This window comes from Elgaria multicarinata, chromosome 9 (assembly GCF_023053635.1).
Source record: "Elgaria multicarinata webbii isolate HBS135686 ecotype San Diego chromosome 9, rElgMul1.1.pri, whole genome shotgun sequence".
NCBI classification, from domain to species: Eukaryota; Metazoa; Chordata; class Lepidosauria; order Squamata; family Anguidae; genus Elgaria; species Elgaria multicarinata.
Window position 1 is genome coordinate 34,215,932 of NC_086179.1, and position 12,152 is coordinate 34,228,083.

At 45.5% G+C, this 12,152-nt stretch overlaps 2 protein-coding genes across 5 annotated transcripts in view; one reads left to right on the forward strand and one right to left on the reverse strand.

The window, feature by feature from the left end:
* CARD10 (caspase recruitment domain family member 10) overlaps window positions 1–1,487 on the reverse strand; it is a 52,327-nt gene extending 50,840 nt beyond the window's left edge. For 3 of the 4 annotated variants that reach the window (XM_063133497.1, XM_063133499.1, XM_063133495.1), the window contains exon 1: window positions 1,366–1,487. The gene's annotated coding sequence lies outside the window, so the exon portion shown is untranslated. Of the gene's footprint in view, window positions 1–1,144; window positions 1,230–1,365 lie in introns of those variants that run through there. The other variant, XM_063133496.1, reaches the window with a different exon arrangement.
* The window catches only part of CDC42EP1 (CDC42 effector protein 1), a 258,720-nt gene that overhangs the window by 178,079 nt on the left and 68,489 nt on the right, over window positions 1–12,152 (forward strand). The window lies entirely within an intron of this gene.

Below are 12,152 nucleotides of genomic sequence, written 5' to 3' on the forward strand. Positions count from 1 at the left end.
ATCACACCCCCAAATGACCACCCAGAGAGCAGCAGGCCTAGACTTTGGCCCCATGCCCAGTCCTAGCTGCACCACTAATACTACCTTACCTGTCATGCTGGAGAGTCAAAGGTAATACCAGCCAAGGATTAAAAAAAAGTCTACTTTCGTGAATTCTTCTCCCTGGATCCTCCTCAGTCACTGTATGCATCCCTGGGCCAACTCACTTTTCAGTGATATGTTCAGCTAGCAACAGAGCACATAAAGGCTGTGGTGGTGGTGGTGTTACTAATACAGTGCAATCTTTCCCTTCTCTTTCATTAACTAATTGTTAATGGCATGGACTATGCTTCTTTTCATTTCTAAGCATCCAGACTCCTCTTTTCTTGTTTTGTCCCCAGGCATCTCTCCCTTACTATGCTGCATGTCCAAAGTACACACCGCCTAAAGAGGCTTACACATTGCACAAATGTTCAAAGGAAAGGGAAAAATGTTATTTAATGGCACGACAATAACACCACCTTTCACCTCCAGCCCCACCTTAAATACTCCACTGCTCAACTATTCCCTTTGGCCAAGCTCAGATCCGTGTGTGGGTGTTGAAGGCATACAGCATGGCATCAGCAGCTTAATGGGACTTAGAACCAAAGCTAGCCTTAATTTAAATCGGGGGGTCACAGGGCTTCTCCCCCAAATGTAGACCTAAAGCCAGTCCTCGGCCTATTCACTTGTAAAGAAATTAAATGACATTATAATTGACCACATGCAGAGTACCTCTCCTGCACAGTACTAACAAGAGATGATTCCCACCACCACCTTTCAGGGCAGACGGGGTACTTCTCCAAGCAAATCTGGGCCCCATCACCTCTCTCAGTCATTTTGAAAATTAAGTACCACACACAGAAATAAAACAATATCTATCTAAAAATGCACAAGACACTTTACAAAGGAAATGGAGGCAGGAATAAAAAGGGGGTAGAATATGCCATGATTTCAGTTTAGTTACAGAAAGATCCGGGGACACATCCATCCTCACGCTGCCATAATAAAGTTCTTCCAGCTGGTCAGAAAACATTCACAGCTGAAGTGTGCCTACGCAGACACACAAGCACACTGTTTCCTCGCGGAAATCCTCGCGTCCTGCTTGAACCATGAGGACTATTACCTTGAACCTCTTAGCTGACGGGCTAATTCCACGGCGAGCAAACTCCCAAGCCAGCAGGAGCAGCGCAGGCGCTTGCCAACTTTCCCCTCCGACTCTGTTTATTAGGCCTCGCCTTCTTTCCTTTGCTTTCCTTGCCTTTCCCTCCTCCCTTTTAGCCCCCTCCCCCTCTCACTCCTGCTCTCGCCTACTCATCCCTTGCACACTCACACGCACGCACACACCTGGCGGGAGCAGTCAGCGGCAGCCGCCCACCCCAGGCGGGAAAGTGGAGGCAGGCAGGCAGGCAGGCAGGCAGAGATTTGCTTTTGAGTGAAGAACTGGAGGTGGCCTGAGCCAAAACAAGTCCCAGCAGCCCCTCCGCCGGCTCAGGAATGCGCGCTGCGCGGATTCCATTCCCAGGGGAGAGAAACTCAGGCCGGTGGGCGGGAACGGGAGGACACAAAGAAACGAGACACCGAAAGAAGATGATTGACGGGAGGGCCGTGAGGCGTGGGGGGTGGGGGGAGGCTAGAGATAAAGATCCTTCCTGAACACAGGGCAGGCAGGCAAGGAGGCAGGGCCGGCCTTTGGATAAAAAGCGCCCTGGGCGAGGCGTGCCTTTGGTGTCCTGCCCGCCTCTTGTGGTCACCTTTACAGGGCTACCAGAAGGTTTTCGGGGGCCTGGTGGCGGTGTGAGGTTGGCGCCCCACTCAGCTCGCCGCCCCGTGCGGCCACCCAGCTCGCCAGCCCTGAGGGCAGGCATATCTGTTCCTTTCTCCACAGCCTGCAGGATGGATGGATGGTGAAGGCACAAGAGGCGTTTCAAAAACACTTTCTGGAGAGGCTGGTGGCTGTGATTGCGGTGGGGCTGTGCATCCATTCTGGGTTTCAGTCAGAACCAGCCAGGCCTCGAAAGGAGCTATCTAAGGGGCTGGACCTTATCCCCCAAATGGGGACAAGGAGCTAGCCAAGGGTCTGCACCCATTTGAGGGACAAATTCAGCACCTTGGATAGCTCCTTTAGAACTCTGGCTGGTTCCGACTGAACCCAGTATGGATTCACAGCCAGACCACAATCAGAGCCACCAGCCCCCACTGATTAACTTCAACAACAGTGTAAGGTCCGTATTGGTCTCAGTAATGTAGTGGTAAATTTTTGAAGTGCAGGAGGGCTTCAGGAGAATCACACACCAAGGAGCAGCACTGCACAGAACATAACACCCAATTTATTTATTTTTTAAAATGGATGTGCTGGTCCGAGAGTAAAAAAAAAAAGTCACATCAGTGCAGGAGGCTGGGGACACCAAAATACCCATCTAGGCAACCAAAATCCACAGGTATGCAACTATCTTTAATCGGATGAACCCAAGCACCACAAAAAATGTGCAAGTTTTCAGGTTCTGCAGAACTCTTCATTGGGGTAGCTGACATAAAGGCAGGGACAAGGGAAGAAACATAAAAGTTTTAAAAATGGGCCAGATCTTGCAGCCGTGAGGTCTGCACTGTAGGATAAGTTTCTATAATAAAGGTATTACTGAACTGTGGTTTTCGGATTTCCTCCCCTCCTACCCTGCCTCCACCCCATTTTTAATTTATTTATTTATTACTCAATTTATTAGGATTGATGCAACTGTAATCCTAAACCTAGTTACCTGGGAATAAACTTCATTGAATTTAGTAGTGCTTATTTCTGACTGAACACATTGAGCTTTAATGAAAGATATTCATCAGCCGGCTGAAATGCAATCTTTATTTCTTAATTAAAAATGCAATCAATCTTGCAAAGAAGTGTTCCCACTGAAACTTCCACTGAAACTTCTAGCTTGAGGTAGGAACCCCATTTAAAAAAAGGAAGTATTCAAACACTGCTTGATTCCCCCCTCCCCAACTCTACGCTATGAGATTTTTTACCTGAGGCTTTCATTGTGCACTCATGATTCCTCAGTCACAGTAGTTTGTGGGTCCTTTACATACCGTCATCATCCTCCAGAGCTTCTCCCATGCTTTGCAACCATTTACCTCATTAGACTTTTTCCTAATGAGGGAAGTTGGTATTTTCTCAATGGCATTATACAAACCTTGTGCATTTGTGCAACTCTGCTATACCACATCGCTACCTACTGGTTATGTAATGAACACACAGAAAGGCAGAGAAAGAAAAGCACATGTAAAGATGCCAATCTTAATTCTACAACAAATCCAGAAGCAGAAGCCTCAGTAAAGGTACAGGTTAAAGCCTGATGTAGTAAAGCCCTATGCTAATCTGTCATGAACCATAGTAAAACTTGAAAGCCTCACTATCACCTCATTCACAGGGGAGTCCAGGTGCTCCAGCAGATGACATCAGCACCAAGAGCTGCACTCTCCTGCATTCTTCCCTCTGCTGCACAACTGATTATTATCCCCGTATTGCAGATTTGGGAGAGGAGAAGCTGAGAAAGAGTACTTGTATAAGGTCATCCAAATAATTGAAGATGCCAAGGATCAAACCTAGGACCTTCTGCATGCACAACCTGTGGCCTGCCACTGTGCTCTGTCCCAGCCGTCATAGGAACATACAGTGCTAGCTCCAGGTTTTGGAGGGCCCTTGGGCAAGACACCCGTAATGGGTCCCTCCCTTAATGAGTCTACTTTCTCACAGCACCTCAGCTTTTCTACATGAGGCTTTTAATCGACTCTTATTCTGCTGTATCTACTTCCAGTTTCGTCCCAGCACTGAGAGCTGAGCACTACACAAGGAGCATTTCCAGCTTTCCACAACCTCTAGGTGGCACTGTATTATAGTGGAATAGCACAAATGATTGTGCTCTCTTTCATTTTCACAATGAAATGACGCATTTTCCCTGCTCTTAAAAAAAACTTGTCGAAAGTGCTTGGTTAGACATAAACGAAATTGGAGGGTTACATCGTCATCTAGAGAACCCATAAACAACCATGAGTAGGGAATGTCAAGCACAAGATGTGCAGCAGAAAAGGCAGGGACTTGCCCCAGCTTTTCCGCCCGATTGAGGTCAGCGCAGCTCCTCCGCCATCTGTCCTTGTTCCGGCACTGTGTCAGGCAGAAGGCAACCTCCCATTGGTCGCCGGAAGTCACCGGGGGGTGGGGGTAAGGAAAAGTGAATCTAATGCCTGCTGGAAAGCTTGCACTGCTTCCCCCGCATGGTTTGGTGGAGGAATGGTGCCAACTCAGCACCGTGAAGGCAGCCCCTTAGCAGGCAGTGCCAAAATGTTTGCTACTTGTTATTTATTGATTTTTCACATTTAGGAATTGCATTTTGGCCAGCTTCCAAGGCAACTTAAGAGGAACAAAAAAGCAATTAAAATATTTCAAAAATTAAAATGACAACAAGAAACACACATAGCATTAACTATTAAAAACATTCAAAAGCTGGAATACATTTTAAAAACCAGCAGCATTAACTATTAAAAGCATTTGGAAACAGGAAGGTATTAAGTTGGAACCTAAATGGAGTGTGGGGAGAGGATAGTAAAGGCCTGACTAGCCTGCATGAGGAGAGTAGCAAGAGAAAACCAGAGAGTGAGAAAAGAAGAAAGAGAAGAAGAGGAATAAAAATGAAGAGATTGGGGTTCGAGGTGGGACCTGGGTGTGGAAGAATGCTGTTTCTCAATCATCATCATCATCATCATCAAAGTAGATTTCCCTGTCTGACTTTCACTGACACTTGAACAGAGCAGAGACCGATAACCCCTGAGGGAATCTCCCTGCTCTACAGTGCTTACTTCCTGACAGATTTTACCAGTTTCCACAACTCAAAACTGTGTGGTATGAGTTTCCTTTTACTTGACCTAAGCTCACAAGGACAACATTTATTTAACGTCGGTGCAGCTCATTCTAATGATAATGAAACCTAGGACAGAATCTAACGGGGCGCTTATGCCCCACCGATTCTCCTGCGTTGCACTGACTCCAATCTATAAGTGGTGCCCACTGCATGCGAAACAGAGATTTATCACTTCCAGGGGGTAAACAGAAAGGAGCGAAAACACTCATTTCTGGAATAGGGCAGGTCAGCGGAGCTCACATAAGAGAACTCTGCCAACCTGTCCTCATCCAGAAACAAGCATTTCCACTCATTTCGGGGCTTCCTTTGTGAAGCATTAATGGAATCAATGGAGCCCACCACTTCTGCAACAGAACCTGTGGGGGACACAAGAATCAGTGGGGGTGTAAGCACTCTATTGGATTCTGCCGCCAGTTTTTATGCTGTGTTCTTCTAACTCCTTCACTTACATCATTTTAGTAATCCTTACAATGACTCTCTAGGTAGGATGGCTTTAGTTTCATATTATACATGGATGGCAGAGGCTAGGAGATTCCAGACCCATGAGTTGTTCAAGAATTATACGAGGGTTGTTTAACCCTCGCATAACCCAAGACACCCTGGTTTGTGCAACACGACAAACCTCGGCAATCAACCACCATGCCTTGCATATTCAAAATGGCAGCCGGTGTGCACCACAGTCCACTGTGACTTAAATAATCCACTGTGGGCTGCGGTGACCACACAAACCCAGTCAGTGGCTAGTTTAAGGCCACTCCTAAGGAGTTTACCACTAAGGTGATATTTGAACTGCTGGTACATACCTCCTTCTCTTAAGCACTCCACTAGTTCTGTGCTCTGTTACAGAAACCATAATCTCTCATCACTTTCCAAGATGGGGAAAGCAATTATGTTCTGCAAGGTTGGAGAGTTATTTAGTTACATTGTTAAAGCAATCAGCATCCTGCAAAGTTGTTATAACAATGCATTTAATCGCAGGGAGTGGGAGACAGCCTAATCTCTTCTGTATGCTTGGAGAGAACAATAATTTACAGTAAAGGTTTTCATGGACTAACACTTACATATATATTTACCAGAGACTTGGTCATTGATCATTGTGTTAAAAGATGAAATACAAATTACAACAGTAGTAGTGAAAAGTAAAAAAAAAAATAAACAGCAAAGATAACTGGATAAAATAATCCCATAAATAGTGTGATTCCCCATAAAAGTCTTCATAAAACACTAAATGGAATAATAAAACATTTACTGCAAAACCAACTATATATTATATTAGATTTATAACCTAATTTCTTCCACCCACCACATTAGGTCAGTACAGACTGATCCTTTGCACAGCCTCCACCAAACCTGAATTTTGCCAAGCAGTATTAGAGAAGATGATAGCATTCATCTATAGAGGTCGTTGTGTTTCTTAAGATAATAATGTCCATTTCTTGAGGTCAATGTGTATTGTGCAGTGCAATCCTCATGGTATGTTTCCTTGGAATTTTCACCATGTTCACTGAAGTTTATTCCCAGGTCAGTCTGCAGCCTTAATCAGGTATAAACTAGAACGTTAAAAGCAAGCTCATGTAAGTGTTGTAAAGCAATAAGCTCCATATATCTGATTTTTGGTGGCCATTTCTAGACAGGCACCTGTTATTCTTTGAGGATTCCTTAGATTTAAATTGTCAAACTTGGATTTAGTGTATCCTCCCTCAAAAGAGTTCATGGTTACATATATGATTTTCCCCATATACCATTACAACAACCCTGTGAGGTAGGTTATGATGAGAAATAGTGACTGGCTCAAGGTCACCCAGAAATTTTCTAGCTGAGCAGGGATTTGAACCTAAGTCTCCATGCGCTGAATCCAACATTAGTTTAACCATTATATCATGGTGGTTCAGTAACCACAATTCTATAGTGCATCTGTGTGTTCAGAGTGTCACACACATATTATCTCAACAACCTTTCCAACAGCACTGTAAGTAGGTCTCCATTATTATCCCCATATTTATTATTTTATTTATTATTACATTTATATCCCACTTTTTTTTCTCTTGCAAGGAACCCATGGCAGCTTACATGATCCTCTTCCTCCTCTCCATTTTATATTCACAACATCCCTAAGAATTAGGTTAGTCTGAGAGACAGTGGCCAGATCTACACCAAGCAGGATATAGCACTATGAAAGTGGTATGGAAGCAGTATATAAGAGGCAGGAGCCCCCCCCCCCCCCGCCGATCCGCTCTGGATCGCAAGCCGCAACTTTCGGATCAGGTCCGCTCCACTTTGGGATGATCCGCCTCCAGTCCGGTCCGGTCCGCAGTGGATCCATATCTGGATCCGGAGCTCTGCATTTCCCACAAAGTTTCCAGAGTTGTGCAGTCAGAGAACATATATAGGAGGAGAAATTGAAAAGATGCCTATGGCATGGTAGAAAATCAACTAATTTTTCTAGTTATTTCTTTCCAAACAGAAGCAACAGGCACTGTGGGAAGGATGGCTTCTGTTGTTTAATAATGTCCTAACTTTCATGCGAAGAGCACTGGAAGCAGAGCACTAATTAGAATGGACTGCAAAAAAAATTAAGTATGGGCTTCAAAAGCCATTCATAATATTTCCAGGTACCAATTGCATGGAAACCAGCTAATTTAGACATACCCTGAGGTTTAGTTTTTAAGATTTTTTTAAAAAATAAATGTATAAAAGAGAAACTTTGAGCTCTATTTCCTGTATTCTTCTATCTGCATTCCCTCCATTCCTTTGTTGTCTCTAATTGCCTGCACTAATGTTTCTATAATTAAATTGAAGAGAAAAGGCTGTCACAGACGTCTGGAGTTGTTCCCCTTTTGTAATAACCCATATTGGGGTCAGTCTTTGCAACAGCGTTCGGCACACATGCCCCCAGGTTTTAGCAGAAGAAGAATATACATCCTTTTGAAAATTGCACACTTTGAGGGTTTGAATTGAGGAGGGATGTTCCCTCTCAGGGGGTGGGCAACTTGTTCAGCAGCTGGGGCCAAAAGCAGATTTGCATATTTGAAATGAGATTGCATTAGCAGCATTTGCATAAATGTGCACGGTCATGAAAGGATGGTTGGTGGACCTGGGGACTTATTCCGTGAAGCAATTTGTGAAATTTACAGCGTGATACTTGAAATGGCATTTCTTTGAAAGTCGAGTGGATGGGTGCCCATTAGTTAATTAGGAGGCTCCATTTACAGTTATGGAGATTCAGCAAAAGAATGTGATTCCTTTCCATACAGAGAGAAATGTGTGTGCTGCTGCCAGAAATGAAAGTGCATTTGAAAGAGAAGGAAGAAGAAGAAGAAGAAGAAGAAGAAGAAGAAGAAGAAGAAGAAGAAGAAGAAGAAGAAGAAGAGACAGCATATTGGAAAAACTGACAAGGGTTCTGCCGGAGAGAGAGCGGCAGCAAGGATCGGTCATAATTTAGAATGAACAACCTATGGAAATATATAATCTATTTATGGAATCCAATGGGCACAGGATGTGGTGCCAGCCACTAGCATAGATGGTTTTGAAAGGGGATTAAACAAAATCATGGTGAGTAGGTGTATATCAATGGCTATTCACCATGGCTATTCATCAGTGGGACTTCTAAGCTCAGACACATAATGCCTCTGAATATCAATTGCTGTAGAGAGGAAGAAGGCCATTGCTTGTGGGCTTCCCAGAGGCATTTAGTTGACCACCATGGGAAACATGTTGATGGAGAAAGGGGCTGTGGCTCAGTGGCAGAGCACCTGCTTTGCATGCAGAAGGTCCCCAGTTCAATCCCCGGCATCTCCAATTAGGACTAGGAAAGAGTCCTGCCTGAAACCCTGGAGAGCCATTGCTGCCAGTCAGTGTCAAAAATACTGGGCTCAATGGATCAAACATCTGACTCAGGATAAGGCAGCTGCCTATATTCCTATGATTGGCTCAGCCTTCCCTATCCTGGTGCCCTCCAGATGTGTTGGATTACATCTCCCAGCATCCCCTAGCTGGGAATGATGAGGGTTTAGTCCTGGGAGGGTTTGGGAGTTGTTGTTTTTAAGCAGTGGGGCTGGCCACGCAAGCACGAGACCCCACTCCACTGAAAATGTAAGTTTTTGTTTTTGTTTTTTTTAGGGCTGTGCACAGACCCCCCCAAAACAATTCATGGCCCGATCCGATCCTCCCCCGCTCCGCTCCACGGAGCAAGATCTGGAGGAGCAAATCGAGATTTCCCCCCCCCCCTTCCCTACTTACTTGTCTCTGTGGCAGGCAGCGGAGCCGGGTAAGCCCCCTCCCCCCTGAAACTTACCTGCCTCCATCACAGTCCGGCACCGGCTTCAACTGAGGGCCAGGCCTCAAACCAAAAGAGCAGGCCATGGCCTCCTCTACCAGCTTGAGGCCTGGCCCTCAGTTGAAGCCAACACCCGACCATGACTGAGGCAGGTGAGCTCCCCTCCCCCCCGCCACCTTACCTGGCTCTGCTGCCATCGCCACGTGGACTGCAGCAGCGCCAGGTGAGCTCCCCTCCCCCTCTTACCTGTGTTCGGAGCTCCAGATGGAGGCGAACCGCTTCGCCTCAATCTGCAGCTTCCCCGACCCAATCCAGATCCCCCTTTGGCAGAGGTGGATTGGGTCAGTTTGCTCCGGATTCGCGATCCAAATCGGAGCAGAACACAGCCTTAGTTTTTTTTAAAAAAAAAGAAAAACTTCAAAATCGTCCCTGCCATCCCAGGAGTGGCAAAATTGCTGCCCCCCTCCCCTGATGGGCACAGAGCTATACTGCATGGCTCTGTGCTCATTTCTGCTGGTGCACTTACTTGCAAGTAAGCGCAGCACCGGGCAGGACAGGCATCCACACCTCCCACAGTCTTGGGATGATCCTGAGACCGCAGGAAGAATTGGGTTTTCCCAGGGTTTCTTTATCCCTGGGAAAGCCCTTGTCCATCCCCCCTGCCCCTGGAAGTCCCTGTGCATCAACTGGGCACACAAGGACTCAGCCGTGACCAGCCCGAATTATCGGGCTGGTGTAGAAACCACCTTAGTGGAGAGTACCTGCTTTGTGTGCAGAAGGTCCAGGTTCAATCCCCAGCATTGCCAGGGAGGGCTGGGAACGATTCCTACCTGAAATCCTGGAAAACAGCTGCCACTCAGTGTCAATAATATTGGGCTTGATGGACCAATGGTCTGATTCAATATAAAGCAGCTTCCTGTCTCCTTATACTGATCCTATAACCAAATCCTGGAAAGTCAGAGAGGGCAGGAGGGAATGAGAGATTGTCTAGGGCAGGGGTGGGCAACATGCACCCCCTATGACCTTGAATGTGGCCCCCACCATCCCTGCTGTTGCCCTCGCACCACTGAAGTTTGGCAGTGCTGCGACAAAGAAATTAGTAGCGAAATTGGGCAGCGAACCGATATCTGAACCTTCCCCAGCCTGGTGCCCTCCAGATGGTTTGGACTAGAACTCCCAACATTCCTGACCATTGCCACGATGGCTGGGGCTTAATGGGAGTTGAAGTCCAAAACATCTGGCAGGTACCAAATTGGAGAAGGCTTCACTCTGGAGACTCAAAAGTGCCAAATGTACTTTGTTTTCAAGCTAAAAAGCAGAGGTTTGCCATCAAATTTCAGTGGCAAACCAGGAATTCTTTTGCTGCTGCAGGTGTTGAGGTGGCATCAGTGTGGCCCCAGAGGCTGGACATTGACCCCTGGAACACCCGAAGTTGCCTACCCCCGGTCTAGGGAGACTCCCTGCCTTTGAACAAAGGAGCTCCATAGTCACCTGTGATTAATAAGAATTGTCTCTTGGTGACCTATTTATTTATTTATTTATTTATTGCACTTATATACCGCTCCCATAGCCAGGGCTCTCTGGGCGGTTTATAGAAATTCTGAAATTAAGATAAAAATGAGTATACAAAATTTAAAATTCTAAAAAACAGAACATACAAACATAAAGCATTAAATCAAAGGAGGATTTGTAAATTGGAAGACAACTGGTTAATTTTTCTTTTCAGACACAAATAATTAACATATGTTAGATCCCTGGATGGACAGGGTATGTAACATTTTGAAGTCTAGTAGAGAATGTCAACTTACTTGCAAGACTGCATTGACAGTAATTGGAAAGAGTCCGGAAAACCACAGAACATATGGATGAGCTTACTTTACAGATCCAGAAGTTAATTGTTATGTGTAGCCTGTCACAGGGTATGATGTTTGCTCTTTTTTGCAAGGGTTTATTCTTTTACCTCTATTGCATACAGAAAAGCCTAGGATGGATGAGACAAGTCCCCAGAGTTAATCTCTACAGTAGAAGACCAGAATGGTAGGGGATGCATGCCCCCTCCTTCTCCAAATCTGGATGTGTGATCAGCTCCCCACACTATCCCATCTTTCTGGAAGAACACAGACACCACAAACATATTAACAACTACCAAAGTTAATACATGCATACGGAACAATAAACATTGATTTGCTTGCATATGTGTCACTTAATCGAATGCATGTTTACACTCGTCATTCCCTACTCATGATTGTTATGGGTTCTTTAGATGATGTTGTGACCTTGTCTTCTATTTGTAAACAGCACTTTCTGTGAGTTGTTTTTTTATAGCAGGAAAGATGGGGTATTATTTCTAATGGTAAAAGAAAGCATGATTCCCTCTTCTGTATTCTGCTATGCTACAGTGACACCTAGAGGTCATATACTAAAAAAGCAGGAACAGAAATGCTTCTTGTGTCATGCTTGGATCTCAGTTGTGCAATGAATTCAAAAGTAGATGCGGTCGATGAACAGCCTTTTGTAGAAAAGCTCTACCTCCACTAAATTCAATTGGCTCTACTCCCAAGTAAGTGTGCATAAGATTGGAACCTTCATTCTTCAAATATTTTCAGCTAATGCCCTGCAGCCAAAGATCTGGCTTGCTGGTTCAAATCAAGGCTCCATCCCTGTCCCTTCCTTGTTTCATCCTTTTGCTTTGTGGATGCCAGTCCTATAGCATCCCTAGTTCCCTTGCTTAGCCCACAACCTTCAAAGACCCTTTGTTTTGTGTGGGTGTGGAGGGGGATGTGTATGACCTTCCTGACAACAAGACATGGCCTTTTCTGTCTGTAGACCTTGCAAGATTGCCACTAGCTCCACTTCCCACTTAGCAGGGTCAGCATCAGGGGGTTGGCATTGTTGGGCACATGCCATGGCCCACAGCCTGCCCCCCTCCCACGCAGACCTGCTTTTCCTCT